This window comes from Siphateles boraxobius, unplaced genomic scaffold, assembly GCF_051911475.1.
Source record: "Siphateles boraxobius isolate OS27281-9 unplaced genomic scaffold, OSU_SipBor_1 174, whole genome shotgun sequence".
NCBI lineage: Eukaryota > Metazoa > Chordata > Actinopteri > Cypriniformes > Leuciscidae > Siphateles > Siphateles boraxobius.
In genome coordinates, this window is record NW_027508782.1 from 42,930 (window position 1) to 55,540 (window position 12,611).

Sequence of the window (12,611 nt, forward strand, 5' to 3'; positions counted from 1 at the left end):
CTTACGCCAACATATACGCCCGTTTCTACGCAAGAATGATAAATGAGGGCCAATGAGTCTGTACATTTCCAACCATGACTTATGTATAAGTTACACCCCTATTAAACACATAATCAAATTCATAATTATCAAAAAAATTAATAGCCTATTGTGTAACTGATACTGGCTTTTGTCAGAAAACACTCGTTTGTTCACAGTTTGAATGCTCTTTTCCCCCTTTTGTTAATTTTCAAGATCTGAAGCGATTTTCGTAGCTTTAAGTACGGCTATAAACTAAAGGTCACGCAAAATGATATTAATTTCAAACTCACATTCAATTCTTTAAACATTAAGAAATGTACATAAACGGTACCAGAGATTATCATTGCCATACTTTTTTTAATGAATACAAAATCTGACTACAACAAAATGGCACAATACAGTTATTATACAAAGAAAATACAGGCATGGATGGCTCAACACAAGTAAAGGCAAAAAATGTTTAAATAATAGATAAGGAAAAAAAGAAACATAAAACAGATTATACAATTTTATTGCACTTCGATTTTTCATTTTAGGGAGGGCATCTGAGCAGTATTTTATTTCATTTCTGAATATAATAAACAAAGGAGGGGATTTAAGAAATCTACACTTATGTATAAAGTATTTGCCAATAATATAATGTTATTAATCAAATCAAATAACCTACAACAATCATTGGTTATCCCATACCTCATATTTTAGGCCACCACATCTTTTCCTATCAGCCAGTCCTGTAATGTTCTCCAAAGGGATTTAGAGAAGTTACATGAAAAATATATAAGTTCTGTATCTTCAGAGAGACATTTACAAAGACGACAAGGCACATTTTCAAAATTATATTTTAAATTCAGAAATGTATTGGAAGGATATATCTTATAGTCTGTCTCTTTAGCTTTGGGGCGAAGAGGAAATCTTGAATAAGCTGTTCTAAAATATTTTACAGTATCATTATCAAATGTATGATCTAATTTATTTCTTACAATTTAACAGGGATAGTAGCAAGATTGGATGATAACTTGTCTTATGTATTTGTTAGTGCAAACTAGTTTATTTTCAAACTCAATACCACCAACATGTAGCGACGGACTGCCGTAATTTTGAGTATGATTAGGAACATCATTACGAAATTTATACCAGAGGATAAAACTGTTTTGGATGACCGGCATATCCGTGTTTTAGAGTGAAGGCATTGTAATCCATGATATTACCGTCCTCATTCATTATGTCCATTACAGACCAGATATTCCTGCTTAACCAGTCCTCAGGCTCGTAGAATAGAGACTTGTTTCTATGTAAAATATATCTATTATTCCACAAAGGAGTATTGTGGGGTGTAAAATTATGCGTGTACATAAATAATACGTTTCCAAAATAAGAAAACTTATAGGTGAAATGCTGATAGTTTCACCAGGAGTTTGAGTATACCATACTCACATTTGAGTAGAACGTGAATTCCAACTAGTTTACAAAACAAAGCTGAAGGCACGACATACCAAAAGCTATCAGTGTTAGCCTAGTGTTACATTAAAACATTTGAAGCCACTTAAGCTTTAACAATATTCATGCTCTCGAATTAAACCTTCGCAGGGAGTTTGATTGACAGGCGATCTGACCAATCATAACCCGCCATTTTTGTCCGACAAAGCAGTCAGGAGAGTTAGTCGATTATTGTTGGAGGATTTGATCTTGAAGAACTAAGTATACTGACGTCTTTTCGCGTTAAAATAACATTCTTTCTTATGTTCATTCATGCTTATTTGATGCTATGAATTAACTAGAAGGAAGAGATGATTGGTTCACGAGAGGCTTTAACCAAAGATTATAGAAGTACCAAGAGGCGAAACTCAATAGAACGTTCCATTGCAACAAACGCGCGCGTGCGCAGAGCTGCAGCTCCGCCATCTTGGACTGAACGCAACACAGCTGTCATAGAATTGAACGATACCGGTTCCAATTCAAAAGCGGTTAAGGAAACTAAATAGTAGTTTCTAGTTTTTAATATCTCTATAGCCTAAACTAAAACGGCGTGTTGAATAATGTACAACAAAATAATGCTTATGGATCGGTTTATAATTAAACAATTTCGTCATAGAGCAAAGCTGTTAAATAGGCTATTTATTTAGGTTACCCCAATAACTTTTGGGGATAACTCCCGTTTTCATACAGCACAATTTTACAACACCAGTAAAAACAGCCCATCCTCATGAAATGATTGACAAATTCATTGAAAAAGCCAAAACACAATGAACTGAGTAAGTTATGGGGACAACACATTAGTCAAGAGAGAATATGCATATAGTAGGCTAATAGAAGATCATCACAAAATGAACCGTAATAAAATTGTTGATGGTAAGTAGATCACCACTTAATTTCTGCCTGCATTACACACAACAAATCAAACATTGTGCAAGTAAAGTACATTTAGTTACTACAAATAGAATGGCAATGGTAAGTATTAGCTGTTCTATATGTTTTAGTCCTTAGTTTTATTATAATTTAATTCACCTTGACTGATAAAAACTTTGTACAACACATGTTACATTTGATACAGAAAGAGAGAGTTAATGTACAGATTTACAGATGACTTAGCTTTAAAAAAAATTCTGTTGCGCTTCTGTTTTGGACTGTGATAGTTGTCGATTTTGGGTCCGTACTATATAATGGATTCTGACTCTATATTGAATGGTTTCACCATGTATACACAAGAGAGTTTTTGCACTTTTCCTTGTCACACACAACTTCCCTGCACTCACTGTTGTACACCTCCATGCCGCTATTTACATATGGAGACGTACGTACGCTGCGCACTTTAACGTTAATAAAAACCTTTTCTACTTTACCTCTCTGGATCTTTGGGGAATCTATGAAATGCTAGTTGATTGGTTGTACACTGGTAGTTGTTTCAGTTGATGGCAGAACACTGTTTTCTTTGTTTCCAATTATTTCCAGACATAATCCTGTACAGTTGTGCTAACGGTAAAACCGTTGGTTCAGTCCAAAATGGCGTCAGCGCGACAGCAGCGCAATCTCGCGATTGTTGTCAAAACTGCAACGGAGTTTCGCCTCTTGTTACTTCTATACTCGTTGCTTTAACTGAGGCTCTACAGCGATCGGTCACGACACATTACAAAGCCTCAAAACTGTATTTATTGTTTAAAGTTCTATGACTAAATTTGACAATTTGAAAGTTGAGACTTTTTTTCATATCAAAAGTAACCTGGGGCCTATACCATGAAGCCGGTTTAGGTGGCTAGCCAGCTATGTTTCAGTTTAGTTTGCGTCAACCCTGGGTTTTAGGGACCATGAAAGTGGTTTGGCTTTTAGCAGTGTTCATCGCCGTAGTAACTTACGTATGAAGGTAAAATGATGACATAAAGAATCGCATGCGCAGGGTAAGATTTGTGAAAGTGTACATAAGATTGCAAGCGTAAATTAAATTTGCATGTGCAAGAGAAGATTTGTAAAGGTGTAAATCGCAATTCAAGTGTAATAAAAAAATATTTGCGGCATTTAACTGTTATTCGTAAGTGTAATTCATGTATTTTGAAGCTGCAGCTTCATGCTAATGCTAAATAAATAAGATCTGTATTCTTCAGACTTTCATTTTTCCGCGCTTACACTTTTGGCACGGTTTTTGCGCACAAATGCGGTCAAAAGCACTGCAAGCCTGTGAACAGCAATTTACAAGCGAAAACGACAGAGGCAGGAACTGCAAAACGGATTAATTGCGTAAAATCTAACTTTGTGTAAAAAATAAACTGTTGCAAATGTCTACATGACTCTTTGTGTGCATGAGGCAAAAAGTTTCCGAAATAACCCGATTTGTACAGTTGCGTCTTTCATTTTCCTGCGCTTCCACTTTTGGCAGATTCTCTCACTCACTGAGTTTCGCAAGTTCGAAGAGGAGGGCGGGTCCTCCTTCATGTAGCCAATCAGATGAGCTTCTCGCTGACTCTCGTTTTACTCTGATCTGATTGGTTCAATAAACACGCCAGTCACCAGAACACATATTTATCTTCATTTGGCTCAGAAATGTCCTCATTGCCGAAATGGTACTTTTAATGCACACATTCATGTTAACTAAGTAAATAAATGAACAAATTAATAAATAAATCATGATTTCTTAATAAGCTGTGCACCAGGCTGACTGACATTCATACTGAATTTCGAGCTGGTTTTAATATTATTGGATTGAAATTGTATATCTTATATAATCTGTTACACCACTGAGCTGATGTTAAACTTTACAGTCAAAACATTTAGGACCCATTCTTTATGTAATAATACCATTCTGATGCAGTGTTTTTCTCATCATGTCTCTGTTCATGGTATTTAACACTCAATTATTTATTCTGAAATATTGTCTTGCACTGTCAATATTGATTCTGATTACATCCGTGTGACTGATCAAGCTATTATATGTAGATAGTATGACTACCAAAATGCTTTCTCTGTGTCCAGATTTGACTGTAATGAAAAACTGATACTAAATCAAAATGAACTCAACTTTGACAAAAAGTAACTAATTATGTCTGAATAAAAACCCAGCAACCAGGGAATACACAGCATAGATGTGTGTATATAGGGTTATACAGCATCTAGTGGTTACTCGATGGAATTGCAGGTGATAAATAGTGCATAATTTAGAGATGCTCTTATGTTAAAGGGAAAAAATATTATTGTAACTCATTTTAGTAAAATAATAATAATAATAATTCTGGAATCCCCCCTGATCAGTAGACCGGTGAAATTATGCATGCAGTCGTGCAGATACTAGGCCCACATTCAGCATCAAGATTATAAACTGATATGGCCTGATGAGGAGGAGGAGGATGAGCAGGATACATGCACTGGATACACAGAAATGTCCTTTCATAACATACCAGCTCGAAATTCAGTTTTGGCTCATATAGTCAGCCTAATGGTGCACAGACTATTAAGCAATAATGATGTATTTATTTATTAATTAATTTGTTTATTTATTTATTTAACATGTATGTGTGCATTAAAAGTACAATTTCGGCAATTTTGAACATTTCTGAGCCAAATGAAGATAAAGATGTGTTCTGGTGACTGGCGTGTTTGTTGAACCAATCAGATCAGAGTAAAACGAGAGTCAGCGAGAAGCTCATCTGATTGGCTACATGAAGGATTACAGGTAGACATTTGCAACAGTTTATCTTTTACACAAAGTTTGATTTTACGCAATTAATCTGCTTAGATATTTAGATATTATTTATGTAATGATTATACCCTTTATCAATCACACATGTACAATTTTAGTTAATCAATTATTATTACGCAGTTTAAATGAATAAATATATAAAGGTAATATAAATACGCTTTAGCATCAATAGATGAAGCTATAAAATAACTACATGTGAGCTTAAATGTTCAATTCTCTCTATACCTTTATCAGCTGTATAAAATAACTTCACAACTTTTACTTGCACTGATATACAGTAGCGAGACCTTTTCTTTTAGTTGTCCTCTTTCATAGACAGCTGTTTTCTTCTTGCTGTGTAAATTTGTTTAAATTATTACTATTTTAATACTTTTATTTAATAAGTGAATTGCGTTGCTTCTCTCGCGAGAAATTAGTCTCAGTGATTGTGATTGGCTGTGATTGGCTGTTCCCTACTGATGTCACACTTAAACTCCTAAACTCAGGATCAAAGCCTGGTTGGATTGGTTTGGTTTTGTAAACTCTAAACTAATCCTGTAACCTTGAGTTTGTTGAACTACCATCATGGTACAGGCCCCGGGTCTGTCCTGTCTGTCAGTCCTCTCTGCTCCGCGATGTATTTTTCACTGTGTGAGAACATGATGTGGCGTGAGAGGCGTGGCTTGTCGGGCATAGCAACAGTAACTAAAGGGGGCGGGTCTTTGCGAATGGTCAATTCAATCACATTCAAACCACCTTGTTCATATGACTTGATAATGCCAGATTTTTGTATATCATTGCCATACTTTGTATGTTGCTCTTCTAGCTGTAGCGTCGTTGAAATAGAAACCGTTTTGCGTCGCGTCTAGCTCCGCCCATTGGCTCTGCATCTGCCGCCAGAAAGTGTTAGCTCCGCCCACAAACAACACGTCATCGCAGTTTACAAACACCAAAATTGTTTTTAGACTTTACTCAGATCCATCCTGTTGCCATAGCGCTATAACGGACACGGAGACCGCTACTGGATGGAAGTCTTCAGGAATTCATATCTGGTAAAATGTCTACGAACCGATTGCCCTAAACTCTGTTTTCAATCTGCAGCAAAAAAACAATAACAAAAAAAAGACGAAAAGAGGGAACTCTTTAAGTCCTGTAGTTCAAACTAGCTACAAATTACTGTTGCCTCCAGTTTGTGCAGTTATTACCCACGTCTTCCAAGCCACCTGCGATGTAACACCGTACCTCTTTTATTAATTTGTTAAACAATGTTTTTGAAATAAATCTGTTTTTAATTTTCATTGATGACTAATTATTGCAGTGTTCGGACACATTATAGACTGTTAATATAGTTATATGCCTATAATTCATTGTAAGATGAAGAGGATCCTCATTGAAAATTGTTTAAAACATTTAGGTCGATTACAATGAATTAAAGGCATATCATTATTTTATTATTCCTCGAGGAGTAAGCTTCTGTGTAATATTTTATTATCCTCACAGTGTATTGCGGTGATGTGCTTTGAAATAATACTAATAATAATTTAATACATAAATTGGAAGTGCTAAATCATCTTGATATTGATAACTGATGCTTGTTTTACCCAGCACGGGGGTTTATCGCACATATTTCACACGTTTAGTGTGAGCAGTCGCAGCTAGACGTTCGGACCGTATAGTGTGAGCACATAAATCCTGAGCTTTAGCTTTACATCGCATGCGATTTACTCGTTCAGTGTGAGTAACCTTGCTGAAATCGCACAGACATCGCACGGTGTATGGCCACATTGAGGCCGTTTCTCAATATGCGTTCTTGTCTGTACTTGTGTTCTTGTGGACTTGTGAAACGTCATCAGTCGCTGCCCAAGTACTGTCTCAATACACAAGTTTGCATTTTGGCAAGAACGGTTAAAAATCCCGGAAGTGTTCTTGACATGCCCATTTTACCGAGGATGCATCGGTTGGTAACTTGTGTGAACTTGATGGCAGAAATATCCCAGCATTCATTTCGGCATTCAAGGAAGGAGCGGGGAGCAGAAAGGCAGAACAACAGTACATCGTTTTTCTACAATTTCGTATGCTATTTCATCACTAAATTCACTTCTGAGAACATTTGATGCGAGAAATCTACTGTGTAGATTTCAAATATTGCCATTTTTACGAAAATTTATGGCGAATCGAAAATATGCTCAAACATTTTCGGTAGTGAAGAATCTCCATAAGCGCACGCGGGTGTAGCTAGCGAGCCAACCGGCCAGTCATGCTAAAAACCTGGCAGTTATCATCAATAATTCTTGTTATGTTTGGGTACTGAAGACGGAGCTGTGCGGGGGTATTGCGCAATACCAGCAAGACCACATCGCCTCAAACTGTCAGCAGCGTTCTGTGTGCTCGTCACCTTGTAAGTTCATTCTTCCAAGAACAACTAGCAAGAGCGTTCTCCCCAAGAACACAAGTCCGTTCTTTGCATTCTTGGTTTTGAGAAACGGCCTGAGTAACGCCAGAGCACGTCTACGGAGAGCCTGTTCACTCCCTATTAAGTCCTATTGTACCGAATTTTGGTTGTAGTTCCACCAGAGTTCCACTGGGGGGCGATCGCCCGAGTGCAAAATGAACGGGAGTCTATGGAGCTAGACGGCTAAATGTGTCTCTTTCACCCGATTGCCGTTGAGAAATCTCAGATTTTTGCAAGTTCACCATGTGTTATAGGTCGAAAGTTGAATGAACAAGTACTTACGTCCTTTCGATTTCTTACAGGTTGAGTTGTTGTTGCCCATAACACGCTAGCATTCTGCTAATGGACGCTGATTGGTCAGTGAAGGACTGATTACGTCCAGAGATACCGCTTGATGGCATCGTGGCATCCAAAGTATTTTCGGCATGGTCTTCTAAAACAACAAAACAAAAACTCTTCTAGCACGTGTTGTCGATGCCTCGCGAAAGCGCGAAAGAACCAAAGTGACTGAAGGATTGGCGTAAAGCAGTATCTCTGGTCGTATACGATGTGTATGATGTCATTGACATTTTAAAAGACTTTTTAAAGCAAATAAGTGACTCTAAAAAATCTAACACCCAGCAATGAGTAATTTCTTTGCATCTCCTTTCGAATACAACATTCAAATTACTAAAATTATATCCTGAGAAAAGTGGATTTTGAGGGGTATATCTCCATAGACCTCCATTCATTCTGCACTCGTCCTGTGAGCGCCCTCATGTGGAGCCAGAGTGGAACTGCAACCAGTTCAGAACCCGGAAGTTTACTGAGAGTGGAAGTTCTCCCCATATTAAACATTCTCTGATAACGCTGTGATTCAGAGCCTGAAGAAACATGGAATTACGCATCAAAAATGTAAAACAGTCCAAATAAATGTGCGACGGAGAGGTTTAAGGCTTCAGATCAGATCAGTCAAATTAAAAGTATCCAAGTATAACTGGTATTAGAAGGTAATGAGTAATGACATGCATTAGTGTTGCTTGTGTGTTAGTGCAGATTCACTAAGTCATGGCATTAATGTAACTGTCCACAAGCTGGCAGTGTTGCATTACAGCAAAAGATCAGTGTTATTTTCAGTGAGACAGTGCATGAAACACTTCTCTTAAATTATGGCAAATGTTGCACCAGACATGAGACGTGTACAAGTCGAGATGAAACATATTACTTACATTTCGAGTGAGCATGGTGTTTTATATGGGATCGTTTGGGAATGAAAGCTGCCGCAATTTAAACCTCAACATAAACTTGCTACTACTTACCGGTGTACAACTCTGCATACCATAATGTCATTTTGACCAAAAAAATCCTACTTTTTTTGTTTTCATTTTTTATTATTATTATTATTATTATTTCTGTATAATGCAGTTTGAAATTACCTGAATGCACAGGACCTTTATTATACAATTCTCAGACAAAATGGCAAATGACAAAATTCCAAGGCAGGAATGGTTAAATATATTTCTTGCATATTGCATGCCTATTTTTTATATCTATAAAGCAATTGTCTCTAGTAAGAATGTTACTATTGGCATTCTTCCAAGTCAGACAGCTAAATATCTCCATCTTCCTATAGTCAAAGATCAGATTGAAAATCTTTAAACGAGATCTGACCATTACATTTTGACTAGTAAAACAGTTGTTTACAGTTCTATAATGACTTATATGATGATGATATAACTTTAAGACAGTCTGAAATTGTTCTTGCATTACAGTAAGTTCATTCACAAATCAATCTCTCTCTCTCTCACACACACACACACACACACACACACACACACACACACACACACACACACACACACACACACACACACACACACACACACACAAACAAAAGCCCTCGTATAGATTTAATTTTTATGAAACATATTGAAATCTAATACAGCTTAATGCACAAAGAAATGCTTTAATCTAATTCGATTATATCTTTGGACCTTGTAACGCTAATTGGATTGTAAAAGTACAAATTCATTATACAACACGATTCAGTTCCGAGACAATACTGTTGGCCAACCTTATGATAATATAACTCGTATACTTTTTGAAGTGGCTGACCCACAATCTTACATTTTTAGTTTAGTTTTAGTACTGCAAAACACTCATTATAAAATAATCTGGTTCCTCAATAAGATTTTTTCTGGTCATTCCATGATAACGTATTATCTATCATTCATTACTTATAAGTCTTCACCGGTCTGATGTTCTCATGGTGTGTAACAACAGGTGTTGTGTGAGTGTCAGAGACATGCCCAAACAATCTCCTGCACTTTGATGATATTAATATGGAGGGAATAATAATCACACCAGTGATAATGTGTCTGCATCAGCTGCTGTTCTGGACTCTGAATCACTCGGCACTGAAATGAGAGCTATAGGTCTATAATCCCCACTTTCTTTTGGAGACAGGATTTTTGGTTCAGGTTTTATGTATGAAGTTTTCCATGGTATTTAATTCATTGGCAAAGCCAACATTATCTGTCACAATAGATTTATTTGAGGATGATATACGTGTCATTTTGTTCATGGTTTCCCAGACCTTCTTGTTGTTTTTAAGATCCAAAGGCTTCCACTAAACGCTATGAAAATCTTTTTCTTTCTGTCTAAGTTTTATATAAAGCAGTAGCTTTTAGCTCTTTAGCAGTAGCACTTTGTGCAATGGTGCCTGTGTGTGTGTGTGTGTGTGTGTGTGTGTACGTGCTTGCGTGCAGGCAGGTGAGCCTGCGAAATGATTCTGGGATGTGAAATGAATCGGTAGGATGTGTGTTTGGACGAACGACTGAAAACTCTGAAATTACATTATGGGATTTTTTTCATTATTGATCGTACATTGTAGAGATATCAAAATTATCGTACATCTGGCAACACTGTCAGAGAGAGAGTGAGTGCGTGCGCAAGGGCATGGTTGCCAGATACTATTGAAAAGACGGGTAGAAAACATGATCTTTTAACAGAAAAAGAGCTCTGACTGGGGGGGAGGGGGTGAAATCTGGCAACCGTAAGCATGAAAGCTCGTAAAAACAGTAATCTGTTGTCTCCTCCTTTATTAGACCAAACAAGTGGTTTTGGTCAAGTTTTAAAAAATAAAATGTAAACACATTTCAGTCTCATCTTTTTTCGTCAACGATATTGCATGTGTTGATATATGGTGCGTTCAAGTCATCTCGTATAGATCGTAATTACGAGGTTAAGGCTATGTTTACTTTTTATTCACTTTTTATTCTGCGTTTAGACGAGCGTTATCGGGGGGAAATCCGCGTGCATATGATGACGCAAAAGTGTGTGAAATTCGATGTAGTATGCACTCCAGGCGGCTAGGTGGCAATGTGAAGCACTGCGACACGACAACACCAATATCTGAGAATATTTTATACAACTGCTGAAAAGACTCTTGTACGTTGATCAGAGCTGCTATGGCAACTTGAAGGTCCGACGTATGGAAATAATCCGGAATATTGGGGTTATTTTCCTGTAATGGCACATGCCTATGACGTAAACACGTACTCGACGAGAGCCACAGTGAGCAGATTTGCGTTTTTACTGTTTAGATGGGAACGCGACGGTGGAACGTTTTTAAGATTTCCACTCTGGAGGGTGGTTTCACTTTTTTGCGTTTTTAAGCCTCCAAAACGCCGTCGCCGTGTAAACGAAAGGCACATCCGATAAAATATTTTTACGTTTTCACCCAGAATCGTTCTCGTGTAAACAGGGCCTAATGCACTTGAACGCCACCACGATGTCGTAAATACCAGTGGGGAGCTCGGGGTTTTCTTCAAGCCCTGATCTGTACGAGTTGGTTCGTGTCAGTGAGAAACATGGCGGAATCAATGAATGCAACGTCTGTAGTTGATGGTAAATGTAAATTGAATTTCAATGTTTACTCGTCCTAGAAACTGTCATTTATCATGATCATCATTAATCTCGTTATGAGCAGCAAGTTGATGAATTATGGTACAACAAAAAATGCTAACAGTTTACAGTTTACATTGGCTTCATAAGTTAATTAAAAACATAAAAAGAAAAACACACCTCGTGCGCATTCTTTGTTCTCCATTTTCTATGAGCAGAGTTAAAAAACCTTGCTGTATTTTCGTGTAATTCATTAAAAGAAGGTACACCGCCATCTTTCTCCGACGAAACTGACTTTAACACACCTCATGTCTAAACACGACTTCCCACCTTGTACGTACGAACTTCCCAGGAGGACTTGAAGGCACCAATAGTCACAGTTGTCGTTTAATGACGTGGGTGTCGTCTCTCTTCATCTTGTCTTAGGTAAAAAAAAAAGGTAGCAACGAACGTTTTTCGTCATAGTTTTCGTAAACGAAATTAACGCTGTAAGGTAGTTGTTAAGTTTATGTATTGTATGAATAAGGGATTTAGAATATGATAATGCAGAAAAAGACATTAGTATGTGCTTTATAAATACTAATAAACATCCAATATCCTAGTAATAGGCAACTAGTTAATAGTGAGATTTGGATCATAAACTAAAGTTTTACTGCAACTTTCATTCTATCCACAATTTTCTTGATGTCTTTGGTAACATAAAATTTATTATTTGGATGAACTTGAATCTCCTTTGTGGGTAGAATCAATTGCACACCAAAATTGATATAGTCATTAATTAATTCAGTCCTTTCATCTAATTATTCTTCATAGAACATTTTAGTAGTAGTATGTTACTTTCAGATAACTAAAATGTAAATGATGAGGAACTAAAGATTGACCAGTCAAATTTAAGATATCTCAAATTATATTTTTACTAATGAGAATCCAATGAGATATCTCTCATTAGCATTATCTTTAATACGATTTCTACTTGTCAAAACTCCTCTGTAGCTATCAGACAATATTTTGAGACTTCAACGACACAATGCCAAAAAATTTTGTCTCATTATAACAGCGGAAACAACTTAAAATACTCTGTCAATCATG